This window comes from Cuculus canorus, chromosome 9 (assembly GCF_017976375.1).
Source record: "Cuculus canorus isolate bCucCan1 chromosome 9, bCucCan1.pri, whole genome shotgun sequence".
Lineage (NCBI taxonomy): Eukaryota > Metazoa > Chordata > Aves > Cuculiformes > Cuculidae > Cuculus > Cuculus canorus.
The window spans coordinates 14150468-14167833 of record NC_071409.1 but is presented as its reverse complement, the minus strand read 5'-3'; the positions used below and the strand labels follow the sequence as shown (position 1 = coordinate 14167833).

General features: G+C 43.0%; 1 protein-coding gene across 21 annotated transcripts in view; it reads left to right on the top strand.

Moving 5' to 3' along the window:
• The window catches only part of LPP (LIM domain containing preferred translocation partner in lipoma), a 340056-nt gene that overhangs the window by 98184 nt on the left and 224506 nt on the right, over window positions 1-17366 (top strand). The gene's annotated exons all lie outside the window — the stretch shown is intronic.

Here is a 17366-nt window from a genome sequence, read left to right as displayed (position 1 = left end):
ACAGTGGCTCTGGGCACTCTTTGCTGCAATGGTCATTCCCTGATCCTGGTGGTGGCACCAGGCGGCCACACATGGTCCGTGCACCGGGGGCTGCATTTCGAGCCAGCGTGTGTCCAGAGCAACCCATTGCCATGTAGGAGAGTGTGTGCTGGATTTTGGTTTTGCATTACCCTTGTGATTTTGACTAGTGATTTCTTTTGCCTTGATGTTACCTGCCTTGAGAATTGTAAGACATCTGTATGGCATGCTGAAATTCAGAGTGCTTCTTCTTTACCCTCTTATGTCACTGAATATAAGTACACTTTGATTTTGCCCTTCTGATAGGCAATGTACATCCCTCCTTTCTTTCTTTACCCTCTTCTTGGGATTATTTTTTTAGATTTTTTTATTTATGTCTTATAAATTATGGCCGGCTGGAGATGAGATTTCAGCATCCTGTTTACTGCAAAGAGTTGGGGATGTTAATAAACGTTGAAAGACAAAGACAGACAAGGGATTAATAAGTAGAGGACAGGAGATTAATAGCAAGAGAGTAGAATTTGGTTCAAGACCTGATCTTCCCAGTTGCTGGGTTATGGAAGATTAATGGCAGCTCTTCTGTTAGTCTCACTCTTTCTGTGGCAGCTTTCCTGGCTAAGTCTAATAAACTGTCTCAGGGGGGTGCTGTAAATATGAATTCTAGGAAGAACCCTGTCCTTGTAGACCCTTAACTAAATGATGCAGCTTTTGTTTTGCTTTGTATTCAAAGCTTAAACAACAGCATCATTATATTTGTGAATGGTGAAGTTAGATGTTTAGGTACTTACAACTGCTCTCAGGACAAAAACATGACATGAAATGTGTCTTACCAAGCAAACTGTCTCCAGCAAATTGTTTTTTACTTTCTGCCCTGTGCAAGAGATTTATTTCTTTTCCCATGACTATTTTTTCAGCTTTGTTTCCATGGAAAATTGGGCTCTTGACCTATTGCATCTGGCCTCTCATTAGGCTTTGTGTGAGATTAAATCATTGTAAGGAAATGCTAACTTTGCAAAGGGCATTCCTGGTTAAATTTGCTGGAGAACTTTAGAACATGGGACTGCATCACAGAAAGTATTTATTCTGGTAGAAGGGTGCATGCTATTCTGAGTGTCCTACATAGACAGTTAGCCTCAAACTCCTACTTTAGGGCTGAAATCACCAAGTTAAGCACTGCAGTAGTCCTTTGGTGTCTACCCTCATGTATTTTCATATTTTCATCAGAAAGATGATCCCGAACTCCTCATGCATAGAGTTATAGTAATATACAGGTATGTGCATAGCCATTTTGGGAAGGAAGCAGCTGTGTTCCCCTAAAAGTGAGTGGTATGAAAACAGGGCTAACATCAGAACTTCATGCAGCAATATCTGAATTTCTTTTCCAGGGAAGAAAGGCTATGCACTGCTTCCGTGTTCCGGTAACAAAGCCATTCCTCTCTCTTCTGCTCTTGTATGCCATGCCCTTGGTTTTTCAGAAGTTAATTGATTTGTCCATATTATGATTCTGTCTTTAATTTTATTTGTGTAAAGAAGAACACACACTAATCTTTCTCCAGAGAAATCTTTCACACTGCTCCTCTTTGAATGTTGGCTCCGGGTCTGCCACATTTCTTAATGAGTCTCTAGCTAAAGAGCTACGGTTCCCACGTGCTCCAGCCTTGACACAAGCATACTTGTACACCCACGTGCCTGCTCCCAGTTGAACTGAGCAGCCTGCCCACTCCCCTCATTCACTCGCTGCTTTGGGATTTGTGTTAGCAAGGCAGCACCTCCCTTAGAAGCCCTGCGTGCAGTAGAGGGCTTTACACCTGTGGATATGGATAGACTGAGCATCAAACGAGCTGTCCTGCGAATTGAAAAGGCCGTAACCTCTTTATCGCGCTGTCCCCCCGCTGTGGCTCATTTACTGCTCTTCTCTGGGACCCTGGATTCCCGTGGACTCTGTTACCTATGCGGAGGCCCTGAGCTGGTGCCAAACATGGAGTTGAATACCCAGCACTGAATTACTGGTATGCCGCTGGCTGCCAGATCTTTGATAGTTTGTTTTTAATGAAGATTCCTCCTGTAATTCCTAGAATATCTTGCAGTGCAAAAAAATGAGCTGTGTGTGTATTTTGCTGTGGGCTGAATTTTTTTCCTGCTCTTCACAGTTCCCTCCATGAACAAGGAGGAAAGGGAGGGGGAAGCAGCTGACTGCTTTTTTTTTGTTGTTATTTTTCTACTTGACTTCTGTGAAATATGCTGCGATCAATTGCTCCCAACTAACAAAATGTTTTTGTTTCTCTTTGCAAAAGCATATGGGAACTGCAGGAAAAGCATATGGGTGTTTTTAGGAAAACATATTGGTGAATGGACAAATTATAGTGGTGCCAATATGTTTTGGATGTCTGGCTAGACCACTACTACTACCACACTTGCTGGCATGCAAACCCATCTACAAGATTTCCAGCATGTAAATAGTGTGTAGCTGCTCCTAGGGAAACACAGGCTGTGCTGGATCAGACCCCTGTTAAAACAGCATTGTGATCTATCTTCGGTGTGCGTCGCTACTTCACCATGTCCCAGACCAGGCTTTGGGCTTGTGTTTATGGCAGCATATCCATTCTCTCAGTAGACTGAGCCCAGAGCTCCACTTGCAGCTGGCTGTGAGTAATGGTAATGGTAACCTTTTTTTCTTTTCAAAGCCCTGGTCTGCATTCCTAATAACACCTGAGCATCTTGCAAACAGGCTAAGCAGCCTCTGGTTTCCCTCTGCTGCTCTGTCAGGTCTTTCTGCATTAGCTGGAGCTATTGTTTTTAATTTCTCTGTCATTGGGTCTGCTTCTGGACCCAGTCCTGTTTGCCTTGATGCTGGTGATCTAGGGAAGGGACCCACCAGCCGGGGGGCACTTGGCAGGGGATGCTGAGGGGATTCAGTGGTCTTGGTTGGTGGGTCGGTTCTGGTGGCTTACAGCATCCCTACAGTTTGAGTTGCCCTGCTGTGGATCCTTGTGCAAAGAGAAGTCCTTGATAGCTCCATCTGGGTGACCCTTCCTGCTTGCCCTGGCAGTGACAGGGTGCTCCCTGCCCTACCTCTGTCTACGACAGGCATGGTCGTGCTGGGTTGCAGGGGTGGTAGGGCAAGCTGTCCATGCAGTCACTTTTGTCCTTTGCAGGTGAGAGCGGTGAGACGGAGGAGGGAGGTGCGGCTAGGTGATAAGCAAGATGCACGCGTGGACAGTCAGTTGGATGTCACGTTGTTTATGTTGGTTATGAGCCTGCACTCTCAGATATTCTGAGTGGTAATTCAGCACCTTCTGTTGTTTTTCCTCTTATGTCATCTTTAGGATGATTTGCTACTGAGTAATTTTACATTATTTAAAGTAGCGACTTTCCTTACAGCTCTTTTGTTCCGTGAGACAATTCCCTATTTTATTATGCAAACAGTACATTAAGATCCTTGTGGGCCAAAGTTCCCATCAGTGCTGAAGATGACGTCAAAGAACTAAGTTATTTCAGAAGTAATGATTTGCTCTTCTAGCTTTCTTGGAGTTCTGCTTTAACTGCTTTTGATATTACACATGCTTTAAAAAAAAAAAAAAAATCCAGCACTTCCTAAATGTTATAGAGCTCAAAAGAGACACTGTATGCCTTGTCACAATATTTAATACAGAGTGCTATTTACAGTAATGAATCAAAATGTCAGTTTTTAAAATATGAACTGTGTCAGAGTGTTCCTACTTTGCAGAAAACTTTGATATGACAGTTTGTTAATCATATGACTATTACATCAAATGTGTCTCAGAGTACTTTTGCTCAACAACGTCTTTTTTTATTCCTTCCCCCTCCATTTTCACTGTTAATTCAGATAGAATTGTTTGACTAAATGCACTTTGATTAGAGGTTGGAAGAATCCAGAGCTGAATGTTTTCGCATATTGGCAGACACGATATATGTGTTCATGTGATCATGGTCACCCAGCCTTAGGTACAGTCTGGTTTGGATCACCTTTACTTTGTGTCCCCAGTGTTTGCCCCAAGCCTGCTGTGTGCTGGGGCTCAGGCAGCAGCTGGTGGAAATGAGCCCTGCTTGAGCAGCACTGATGCCTCCAGGTCCAACTGTATTTGGGGCAGCTGGGGTAGAACTGTCTCTTGAATAATAAAAAGCTGGCTTATACCATAATATCTATATACCATAATATCTATATACCATAATATCTATATACCATACTCCCTATATACCATAATCCCTATGGGTTTAGCATAAAGAGACTAGTAAAATAAAAATCTCAAGGCTGCCTGTGCATCTTTGTGTGAGCTGAAGGGGTTGTTGTGCAGGGCAGAGTTGGTATTGCTCCTGGAGGAGTAGGAGGCAGGAGGCTGAGGATGCCAAAATCCTTTCCCCAGTGTGTTTCATTACTCTGCACCCAGGACAAGGAGTGTGTTTGTGCTCCGAACTCCCCACTGTGATTTTAGACCATGGTACTTCCCCCCTTTTACTGCGTTGTTTGCTTATCTGTAAAATAGGAGTAATTAATGGATACTCATTAATGCACGAGTCTCCTTAAAGCTGATTACTCAACTGTACTTCTTGATGAAGATGAGGGGGACCTTATGTAAATAACTGTGCTTTCAAAAACAGCCTCCAGAAGGAGGGCCATTTGGGAGTGTTAATACAAAGATTAGAGGCCAGAGGGGGAGTCTCAGGTGTACCAGAGCTGTGTACATCTGGCCATAATATCTCTGTGCTGCGTTGCCTGGGGCTTCAGATGGATTGGTGTTGATTATTAAACCTCTTAGAGTTACTGTTGTGTAAGTCTTACAAGTGCAGTGTTTCTGACCTGGAGTCGGCCCAGCACACCTATGGGGACAGGAGGAGTCTAAAAAGGCAAAGGCTGTGTGTCAGCAGTCCAGAAGAGAGGAGCTTGGGCAATGCAAGACAGCAAATCTTGCAATCAAAAAATCATAAGTAGGTTTGGGTTGGAAAGGAACTTTAAAGATCATTGAGTCCAACCCCTGCCATGGATGGAGAGGTCCTTCACTAGATCAGGTTGCTCAGAGTCCCGTCAAACCTGACACTGAACGTTTCCAATGATGGGGCACCCACAACTTCTTTGGGTGACCTGCTTCGGTGCCACAACACTTTCATTGTAAAAAAATTTCTTCCTTGGGTCAAATCAGATGGTCTTCTTGGTTATGCGTGTTTCTTGGGTTCTGGTTAGCTTGGCCTTTCAGGTGGGCACGTCTAATAAATAACAACCTCAACTCTTTCACTAACGTTATTGAAGAAATGATAAGAAGTTTTTTTTCAGGGATGTAATCACATATTTAAGTGCACTTTTGAGTAGCGCATTAGCCAACTCGTGTGTGTGTAAGGCACAGGTGACTGCACTGGGTATATCTGGAGTTTGGTACACTGAGGCCCACTGGATCTTACCAGTGGAAAGAAGTTTGGGAGAGTGAAGGCATTGCTGTAGTATCTCTTAAGGTAATATCCTGTGGATAGAGGAGATGAGGAAGAAAATGAAGAGGAAAGGAAGGGGAGAAGGTGGTGGCTGGTGTGTGCAACAAGGAGGGCATGATGGGCTCTGCTGGTGGCTATGCCTTGTATGGGTCAACAGGAAGCCTGAGAGAAGATGCCTGGTGAAGACAGTCCCTAAAAGGCTCCTACAGGGAGCTTAGGGAAGAGGGACTGCTATCAGCGAGGGCCAGCAGGGCCACTGCGAAGGTGTCACTTTGTGAACCATGTCTTTGTCACCTCCATTGAGTGAGTGCTGCTGCTTGCTGCATTCTGTCATGCCTCAGAGGAAAATTGATTATTATTCAATTTTCATTTTAGACAAACTGCATTGTTAGTGTGATGATTTTTCTTTTATTATCATTACTGCAATGGATGGAAAAGGAGCTCTAACAGATGTATGATTAGCAGGGCATGAAATTAAAAATGTTTGTGTACAAGAAAAAGGTTGTTTACTACCAAATACCTAATTTGAAAATTAAGTGATACTAAGATTGGCTGGGCAATTCTGCAGCAGGTGTGCAGCCCCCTTCCCTCTCTCTCCCCCAGCAGCATTGGCTGAAAAGTAACAATATTTTAAATGTTACCATTATTAAAATAAGTAATAGTACAACTGGAAGGTCAGTACCTGCCTTTGGAAGCAGAGTATCTGAAGAGCTCGTTCTCCTGCTCTGGCACCAATGGTGTCAATTAAAGAAAATATTTTGACTGATGCTTAAGCATCAGGGGCAAATTGAACATTTTCTATTAAGTCTCTTTTGTATGGAAAATAAGGTTTAGATTGAATAATTCTGAGTGTGGGTGTGTACATGGGTGAAACAAAATATTGAAAAATACATATTAGGAGTCACTACTGCAGCATACATGGAGAGTTGTGCATTGGTATGCAGTCCCCAGTCCTTTCCCCCTCTGTGTAGGTCAGTCTTGTAGCCAAACCACATCTCCTTAGTCCACACAACCTGAGAGTCCCCAATACACCAGGACAGCGATGCCTCCTGGGGCGTGTGGTCTATTTGGGCACTTCAGAAACTGGAAACCAGCTTTCCACATCTACAAATGGTGTCAGTGCTGGGATGGTAGTTTTGTGTGGGAATACTTTCAGACTCTGGTAGAAAGCTATCAGCATTTAGTTTTTTCTCTCAAAAGCAATGTGATTTTTTTTCCCCATAGAAAATATCTATCCCTTTTTTTGTTTCTTTTTTTTTTTTTTTCCATGGTAATGAAATTTTTAGTCTGAGAAAATGATCTTATGAGCTCTACTTGTGATGCACAATTCTCATGTTCAGGTGCTCTTTCCTGTTTTCCTTTAGAAGTCTGGTAATGAATTTTAAAAAAGCAAGGTTAAGAAATGTGCATCAGAAACGCTTTGTTTATCTGTATTATGCTGTTGAGATAAGCCTGGTCTTCCCTAGGACTGAACGTTTAACAGGTACTTCGAGTTTCTCACCGTTGTTTTCTTGTCCTGTAAAAAAACTTTGTGGCCAAGTTCGAGACTGATACTAGTTAAAGTCTGTGAGGCTACTCATGTGTAAAGTTTCACCTGGGTGAGTGTTCGCAGGATCCAGACCCGAGGCATCGTCATGATGGATTCTGCCTGCTGAGCCTGGATGGCACTGAGCAGAAAATAGGAAGAGGGCTAAAAGATTGTTCCTGCTCTCTGGGAACAATTGAGACAGAAAATTGCTTCCAGGATTTCTTCACTTTTTCACAGAGGGTAATCAGCCTGTGTAATTCTCTGCCACAGGAAATACTGCCTGAATCAGTTACCCAAAGACAGCAAGCAAAGTTTAGATAGCAGCTGGCATATCAAAAGTACGGTGGAACAGGGACAGTCCCTTACTCAGAGGGGTTTTTTTTTTGGTATAGTGGCTGATGTCATAGGATGTCATAGTGATGCAATTAATATAGACTCATAAAATCATTAGGTTGGAAAAGACCTTTGAGCTCATCCACTCCAACTGTACCTGTCTACTACAAAATCATGTCTCCAAGCACCTCATCTACTTGCCTTTTAAAATGACAATTGACTATTATTATATGACAGATGATTGAGTATTGGCTTACTCTGTACATTGCTGGTACGTGGTTGGACTGATCTCCAGACTTCGGTGCCCTAATCAAGGAGATAAGTTTCATGTGCTGAGAATGTATAACAAATGAAGTTTTTCTGAGTGTGATGTTCGTGTGATAAGCCCGAGATTGTGGGGGAGTTTATAGTGATTCCAGTGAGACGATGGATGTCCAGTAACTTCAGTCCTGTTCTTGGCTCATTTTTTATCTTTGCTCAATAAATGTAAGCAAATCACTATTTCTGCACCTTTATTTGTTCATCTGGAGGATGTGACAGCACGTGGACTATTTGTAGGGGTGTGAGTTAAGTTTCAAATAAGGCTTTTCAGCTGCATGTTTTATTGCAACTTTTAGAAGAAATTATTTAAATATTTTACTTAAGTGAGAATAAGTTTGGCCAAATCACTGCATGGATATTATACCTGTTGGGCACTGAAATTTGATTCCCAAATTTCCACTAGCAGGTCATAGTGGGCCAAAGGATCAGGAGCTGCCAGAAGAGAAAAGAATGAAAGAGAATGAAGTTGGTGTTTGGTTATGGGCTCTGGATATCATTGTTCCTGGCTGTTCATCTGGCTAATGTTTGCTTTTGTGTCATATTTGTCTGTGTCCGTGCTTCTGTGCACATGGGGAAAAGGAGGACAAATATCACTGGGGTGGATTAGCATTAAAAAATAGTTAACTGATCAAAGCCATAAAGCTTGTCCAAATGAATTCTTCAGAGAAATAGCTTTGAATTTCCCAAGCAGCCGCAGGCCATAAAAGCGAAATGCTATCGTTCAGAGATGCAAAAAATCCCCTTCTGTTGGAGCGTTGGACCTATTTGTTCCTTTTTAGGAGGGCATTCAAAATGTTTTCCTAATTTTCTTCTGAACAGCTCACTGCTATCCATCATGAGCCTTCACCAGCTGAGATAGCTCCGCTCTCCCTCAGTTTTAACCTTCCATGAAATCTGTTTATCTGTACTTTGCATTTGGGTGCCTTTCATCTCTGTGCACTTTGCAACGGGATAGCTCTTGCAGAGCAGTTTCTGTCTCTGAGCTCAGTGTCGTAAAGAAGGGGCATAACGTTCCCAGTGTCTGGATGGAGGTGACAAGGAAGGCAGCGTGCAGATGGAGAGTGATGCCTGGAAAGATTTCCTTCATGGCCCAGAGGGATGTTCCCTAATGCTGTGTTCTGTCTTGTCATCAGTCCTGCCCCCACAGGAGCACCAGCCCTGCCAGGTCTTCTGCAGAGGAGGTGGGGCAAAGTGGGGAGGGTATTTTTTTTTGTTTGCATGGAGGAAAGAAAGCACATTGTTAGGCTGCTCAAAGAGAGTTATTGAAGGCTCATACTGAAGGTTAGGCAACCAGCCTCTGGGAATTGGGCACATAAATTTGCTTTATGCTTATGTAAGTCTCTCTTCCGCAGTGTTTTGCTTTGTTGCTGCTTTTTAAGATGTGCAAAAGAGTGAAGTGCTGGTGTATGGTCTATACATAGAATATTTGGATAGCATGGTCATTAATAGGAATGAAAATTACACCGTGGTGGCTCAGAACTTGCTGAGAAAAAAGAAACAAAAAACTTTCAGAAGGCGGAGGTGCTTTGTAGCTGGAAGTGCCTGTCACCTGCAAGGACTCAGCTGTCCTTTTCAGTTTCAGTCTTCTCTTATTGAAAATATTTTACTGCCTAACACCTACTAGTTTTTTAATGCTGCTTAATCATATGCTCATGTCCCCAAAAGAAATACACACATATTTTTTGTATTTTTCAGCTCTTAAAAATGCTCAGTTTTAGGGTCCCCAGGGAGGAGGAGTGTTAATGGCTGTGTCCTAGGTGCCTTTCAAGCAGAGAATTCCACTTTTGCTTCCCTTCTGAAATGTGGAGTTATATTCGCCAGATAACCCAAATTGTGATGTAATCACACTTAGAATGTATATGTGTGTGTGTGCATGTGTATATATATATATGTATAGTAAATTTTTTGTTCATGGAGACTTAATGAAAGTCTTAAGTAGATTCTTCTAGAAACAGCGATCATCTTCCTAAAGGGTGGGCAATGCGTGGAAGGCAAAGCTGTTCCTGGGGGATGGGACTGCAGCTTTTGGAAAGGGATTAGATCCTTTCACAGGTGTGGGCCTGATGTTCGTGTGTGCCATGTATACACATCCTGTGCTTGGTTTCTGTGGTAAAGCAGAAATCGTTCAACCACATTGCAGGGCTAGGATGAAATCATCAGTGTTCAGTTATTAAAGCAGTATAGGGGCACATCCATATACAGGACAATGCAAACTTAGTGTGGAGCTCGTCCTTCACTTCCCAGATCGTACTTTGGCCTCTTGTACAGGTCATATCGTACCCTTGGAAGGGAGCAGCGCTCAGCTAATGATAATGTGGACAGAAAGTGAATCTGAAGCCTAGGGCCATTCTGCATAGGGAGAGTGTTACAAAACAAAGCCAGGGTGTGAATTTAAAGTGCAATAGTTGTTACGAGTGTACTTCTCATGTGGGCAGTTTTATTCTGCTCTGAAAGGGCTTTTGTGCTGTTCTGCTTCATCCATTGCCAAAGGCACTCTCAGTGCAGAAAGAAGAATGCCCACACAGGGAGCGAATAGCTTTTCCAGGCTATTTCACCATGCTGAGGAGTCCCAGGAGATGCACATGGTTTCATGCCCTCATGAATATTGCAGGAACTTACCCTTCAGCTCACTCTTCCACCAGAGCTTTTGCATGGGGAGGTGTGCTTTGCAATGGACGGTTGATGGAGTTGTGTCTTCTGGGCCCTGCTAGGTGCAGCGTGTATCACCCATTTGCCTGAAGTCATGGGCCTGGCCTCAGGATCCCTGAAATCTTGGGCTTCTCTAGATGTTGCTGGTGTTGCAGTTTGGCATTCTCCGTCAGTACCGTTGCCTCTCATAGCGTGTCCTAGCTGCTGAAGAGAGCTCTGCGATATCATGTCTGTATTCGTGTGTTGTTTCTCTTCATATGAAATTGTCAAGCAAACCTGTGCACTGGGTAGGATTGCTATCTGAATATTGTTGAACAGAAAAAGAAAAAAAAGCCCATCTGTTCTGCAAAGAGGCAGTGTAAAGAGCAGGCTCTGTGACTAAATAAATTCACATCTGTTTAGCAGAACCATCAAATATAGAGCAGAGGGACCTAATATGAATCACATGTTGAAACCACAAGTATGAGTGAGATGAGCTGCAGAGGAGAGAGCCTGGAAGTGTTGATCCATGTGAGCAACTGTTGGTTTCTCTCCTTATTCTTTCCCTTTACCAGTTTCCTGAACAAATTATGTAGAATCAAAAAAGCCCAGGGATGTGCACATGTGTATGCATACATGTGTGCATATGTGTATATTCCTTGCATGATGAAATAACTTTCCTATATCACCTTGAGCCATTAGATCATAACTGCGATTGGAAGGGCAATGGATTGTAGAGGGGGCTGCAGAGGTGCGCGGGGCAGAATGGGCTTGAAGAGAGCAGGTGAAGCTGTTCCCTGGTGGTGTTGCTTCACAAAAAGTGGCCCTGAGGTAGCTTGCTTTTAAAAGGGACTTGGCTTGGAAGTGATTCCTCGGGCAGTGTCTCCAGCAGTGTTATCCCAAGGAACTTGATGGGAGCAACCTAGAAATTTCAAAGGGTAGGTAATGCCTTCATATGCTCAAGCTAGTTTCAAAATAACTGCGTACCAGTCCTAACAGTCTGCATCTTTCCATGGATCTGTTTAACTTGTTGCTTAGGTTTTCCCCTTAGTGTTTTAAGTCCTGCAGAAACAAAGGGCAGCTCAAGTTTCTGTATTGGTTGCATTTGCAGTTTATTTATTTTTTTTTTTTCTGTGCCAAGAACATATCAATACAATTTCAAGACATGACTTGAGGCAGGAGTTTCTAACTTAAAAGCAAAAAGCTTTGGAGATGTAGATGCAACTCAGGTGCCTCGGTTAAGTTATTTGGCTGGTCTCCGTAGCCCCTTAGAGAGTCCATGCAGAGGAATGAGCATCTTCTCTCCCACAGGACCTCATGAAAAGACACATGCAGTAATTTCAGCCTCAAAGGTGGTTTCTTGTTGCTTTCTTGCCTTTTGTCCTAGATATTTTGCATTAAATGAGGCCAAACTTGTGGGAACAAAGAGTGATGGTAGATAGGCTCTTGGACCTGATTTGCACAGATTTTGATCTCTTGCAGTTCAGTCTGCTTTCTTTAACTGGCAGAGAGCTGTGCTCGTACAGCTCACCTGGGATGTGAGCTCTGCAGGAATGCACTGGAGGTAATGAAGCACTTAAGGGACTGGTGGGGTTGAAGGTCCCCATGGAATGATTAAGGTGTTGGCAGCTGTGTTACTTTGGAAGAGAAATATGTGCATTACAGCAAAGGCATACTGAAGTGCCTTGCAGAGACTTAGTTCTGTGTGGGAACATGCTTTGCCTCAGACCTGTGAGATAGCGGTAGCAATGATTGGAGAACATTTAATTAACTGAGCTGCATGTGTGCTTATCAGCTGCTTGGCCCAGCTGCCCTAGTGTAGTTCAAAAGCAGAACACTAGTGGTTACCACCAGTGGCTAAAACACAGCAGTGTCTGTCTATAGATACATTAAAAGTTTGGTTCTTCCTTCCCTCCAGAAATTCCCTCTGCTCGTGATTCATTTCCTCTCTCTCCCTGCTTCTGAGAAACTATAGTGAAGATGAGCACCATAATGTTTTCCTGGAGACACATTTGAGCTGTTTCACATCCAGGGAACCAGTGTGTCCAGTTTAGTATGGAAACTCTTTTACCACAAAATAACTTCATACTGATTTCTGGGAAGGGGAACAAACAATTAATTTGGGTGGTTGAAAACAAAAGACACCAATGTGAAAGTCGTAGAGCAACTGGATTTAGATTTTTAATATGATGTGCTTGTTTAGCAAAATTGCAGGGCCGGTGTGGGTGCCTGGCTGGATTAACTTCATTACTGGCAATGTCATTTGCACCAGTTGAGGAATTCTCTCGCAGAGCTTTGAGTATTGCTTTTCTTGAAGGAACAGACACTGAGCTGAAAGGGAAGAGCAACAGTATCCTAGGCTGGTGATCAGCGGTTTGATGAGTTTCAAAGAAGAATTGAAAATCAAATCTCAAGCACTTGTCTTCAGTCACAAGTTTCCATTCAGAGCAGAACTAATGCCTTATGGTTACTGAAAGAGAGCTTTATCTTGATGTGCTCTAGAGTGTCGTGGCATGCTTACTTCTTAATATTTCTCTTCTTCGCTCATTTCCCCCATGCTTCCACTACATCCCTCTTTGAACAGCTGTGTTCTCAAGGCTGGGGGGGGGGGGGGGTGTCGTGTTTGTTTCAAACAGCACAGGGATAGCTAACACCACTTTATGACTTCCCTTCCTATTCATGTTGCCATGGACATTCTGGAGCTCCTCTGGCTCAGGCACCATGTTAAAATATACCTTTTCTTCTGCTGTATTCCCTGGTAAAAGGACCTAGGGTAGGCAGTGGACTCCAGGTCAAATATGAGTTGAATGTGGGTCATCATTGTTAATACAGCTAATGATATATGGGTCACTTCCGAAGAAGCCTGAACAGATGAGTTGTTCACCTTTTACTCCCTGTTAGCAAAGCTGTTACCTAAATCTTTAATTCTGCAGTTGAAGTGGGATGCTGAAGAGCTGGAGGGGGTCCAGAGGAGGGGCAAGCGGGGACCTAGAGCTCATGGCCTACAAGAAGAGGCTCAGGGAGCTTTGCTTCTGTGACCTGTGACTGCTGCCAGGGATGTTATGAACAGAACGGATCCAAATGCTTCTGTCCAGGTGGCAGAATAAAATGCTATGGACATACATGGTGGACTGGAGGGTTAAGGTGGAAAAAACATCTTCATTGGGAAAAGAATGCAACACTTGTTCAAGTTTCAGGTCCCTAGGTAGCAAAGGATTCTCCATTTTGGAGGTTTTCAAGGACAAAACCACAGCAAGCCTTATCTGGTGTTAATGATAGTCCCCTGCTAAAAGTGGCACTCTGTAACCTGCAGAGATCCTTTTTCTTTCCTTACAGTACTGCAAGCTTTCAGCTTTGTGATGGAGGAAGCATTTAAATCTTTATTTTTTGCTTTGTGTTGCAAAAGGGAGAAAAGAATATGTTGGGGTACTCACGTCTTGATGATATCAAATCACTTGTTGTTGTGAAATTCAGAGAAATGTGGACTTTTTCTGACTTGTTTATATGAGGGTTCTGCGTACTTCCTTTCTTACACATTTCATGCACTCAAATATCGTGCTTCCATTAGCAATCTCTCTGCAGCATCAGTTCCCAGCCATCTGGCAGCAATCACTCTTCTGTGTTTCAGGGTATAGGATTTTCCATAGGAAAAAGGCTATTTCCCTTGATTATTTGCAAGGTGCCATGCGCTGAGCTGCCAAAACCGAGGCACAAGTTTGGTGCAGTGCTCAGGAAGGAGGAGAAATAATCCAGAGTTTTGTCATACTCAAAGCTGTGACTTCCAGGACAGCTTGAGATCTGGAAGAGGAAAAATTAAGTGGATCAGGTGGGAAGAAAATAATCAGGGATTAAAGATTTTGATCCTGGCCATGGTTCCTGCCCATTAATTGATTTAATTGCTTGCTTTTTAGTCATCACAGTTTCAAAGTTTGGTTCATACTGCCAGCCCCCTGAGGTGTTACAAGAAGGTTATAGTGACATTGGCCCTGTGCTTGTGTCTATCTTGAGTGGTGCCTGTGCTGTGCCGGTCTGGGCTGCAGCTCCTTTTCCATTCGCAGAGATTCTCTTGGTGGATTCAGCTTCAGGCTTCCAGTCACAGATGTGTTTTCTTCCAGGGATGGAAGCAGTTGCCTCTTCATGCAACCACAGCTATTTTAGAAGTGGAACCCACCGTAAATAAAATACCCACCTACACCCAGACTAGCCTTGCTGAGTAGAACCTCAGGCTCTGCACTGTTTCTGTGTATCGGTTTCCCTCTCACTGCTGAACTCAGGTCCCTGCTGTTTCTCCTGAGGCTGAGACATATACACACAGTGTTCTGCAAAGCTAATACAATTATCTACGTGTCAATATGCTGCCGTGGTCCCGTTTGCTCCCACTGGGGTCTTGCTGATATTTCACTGCTGAGGTGAATGTTGGTTCTGCGCTATTCCTTCTTGTTTACAGCCAGCATCAGCATCCAGACAACCTGGGCTTGCTCGAACAACCTTAACTGCAACATCTCTTGTTGTCCTGGTTTATTTTATGTGGGACTGTCTATGTAGGCCTGATTTTCCAGTACGCCTCTGTTAGTTGGGAACTCCAGCCCCTTAACCATTTTATTTGATGGATAAGCTCTGTTTTACTTGACAGTGCCTTGCTCAAGTAGGAAGCCAGGGACTGAGAAGTGCCATAGGCAAGAGAATGAGTATGGGTACAGGAGTAAAGGCAGGGTTTTTGGCAGGAGGATGTTGAAAATAAATCATGTGCAGGAAAACAGTATTTGTGTAAGGGAGTTCATGGTCTGAGACTCCAGAAAGAATCTCTCTGTGTCGTTCTGCCTGTCCTTCTTTTGTCCATATTAATATAGTTCCTTTCTTATTTTGTGTGTAAGATTCTCAGGCATCACCTCAAATTTATCTTTATGGTGTAGCAAACACCTTTAGAAACTTGTAGGTCAAGTTATTAGGAAAAGAAGTTCTAAGAATTGGAAGAAATTTGTCTGACTCGGAGCTACCTTCTGGCTCAGCTCTTAACATTCAACCACAAACTTTGCTGTATTTGAGTAAGTATTTTGGGCAGGCCACTAGGTCTACCTCTCCTGTTGCAGTTGCCCTGAGGTTTATTGTGACCACAAGTAGCTGAGGCCTTGGATTAATATTTTATCCCCTACAATTATGTTTGGGGTAGGCAAGGATTGTATCATAAATCAGAAGTCAAGAACCAACCTACTCTGCTGAAATTGTGATGTGGTCAATAGAGTTGTGTTAGATTAGATATATCCATCTATCTTTTGGAAACCAGTACGCTCTCTTTGATTCAATGCACATGGACCAGTGAAGTTAAATTTATTTGGTTTCTAAAGCCTAGTTTGTCATCCAACACCAGGATATGATATGGTTGTAAAAGGAAGATCTATTTCATCAGTTTTTATGTGCATGTTTTGCAGCAGTAGTGAAATTCAAATAGCCTGCATCTAATCCCAAAACTACTAATGCAATTACATTGGGAAAGAAAAGTTTTGTATTTAGTTTGTCCTTCTACCTTTTCCGATATTGAAGGTAATAAAAGAGGAATGAGCTAAGAAGGAAACTTAGGAATGGCAAGGTTTTGGTTGATACTGAAATTGTCCCAGCAGCAGGGTTTTGGTGTAAGAATGAGTGAATATTGGGTTGATATCTGATGAACTATATTCAAGGTGACTTTAACCTGCAGCATATTTGTAGAAGAGATTGTTCTTCACTGTCTCTGTATGTCTGATGTGTGGGTGCAGCCATGGTATGAAGAAAAAGTTATTTCCCCAAGTATTGGTTATTTAGTTAAAAGAATGGGTGCATGCTGTGTTTGTTTGTGAACCATTGCAACTAGAGTATAAGGAATATAATGTTGCATTGCTAGTAGGTGATATTGCTGGCATGTCTTAAGTGGGGTACAGCTGTATTGCTGCAAACCCTTTTGAGTGCAGATAAAACCACAGCTGGAAGTCTAGTGTTTTAGAGTCATAGAATAATTGATTTGGAAGGGATCTCTGGAGGTCATCTGGGCCAACTCCTTGCTCAGAGCAGGACAAACTTTGAATTTAAATCAGCCTTTTTGGAGGATCCAGTGGAACTTTGATTGAAGCTGTTAAAGCCGGAGTGAGATGATAATAGATTATATGAGGAATAATTCAGCACAGGCAGTGCTCTAACTAGGTTTCTTTCTCCTTTAATTCCTATGATTACATTAGCAATGTCCCACAGAAGGAAACTGGTGAATGTTTTCAACTCTGTTTTAACTGAAGAAATGACTTGGATTTTATCTGTCTGTCTGTCTATCTCTCTATCTCAAGGGGATTGAGCTAAAGATAAAAAATGCCACCTTATTCAGGCAATTGGAAGAAACATTGAAACTTGGGGGAGAGGAAGATTTAAACTTCTTCCAGCTGGCACCTGCTGTGAAAGATGAAAGCAAAGCATCAAGAAATGTTCAGAAATAGTGTAAAATGAGTGCAAGCAAAGAAGCCTGATCTAGGGAGAGATGTGCCATAAGGAGCAGAAGAGTCCGTGTGCATCAAGTTTGCGTAAGGTCAAGAAGGCAGTCACTGGAGGGAGATAACATATTTCACTCTTCTTCATCATGTTTTCGAGTTACTTGGTGGCTCGGTTGACTCCTGTTAGCTCTCCGCTGCTAATCAGTGGCCAGGGTCATGTCAGCCCCATGCAAAGGATTCTCAGTGCTCAGAGTTCTTTGCGGCTTTGCAGTTCTTCTGGCTGCTGACATGACACTTGAGGAGCACGAGGGGCCAGAGTCAATTTGCTGCTGGGAGGGCCTGAAGGAGAAGCTGCTTTGGACTGGTTAATATTACAGGATTTAAATTTGGTGAGATGTTGTGCAGATCAGCAGTGATTAAGGGAGTTCAAAAGGAATTGTGATTCCCGAAATCACATAATTTCCCCTATGATGTTAAATTAATGAGGATAAGTAGTACCATATGGGAAAGACATCCCAGGAGTGCTTGGGCTGAGTTCATAAGTACCTATGGCACTTCCTATATTTGGTTAAAGACCTCTAATGAGACCAGAATTTTGACATTATATCCTCTTCTGGAGGCCTCAGGTTAGATAGCAGGAAAAC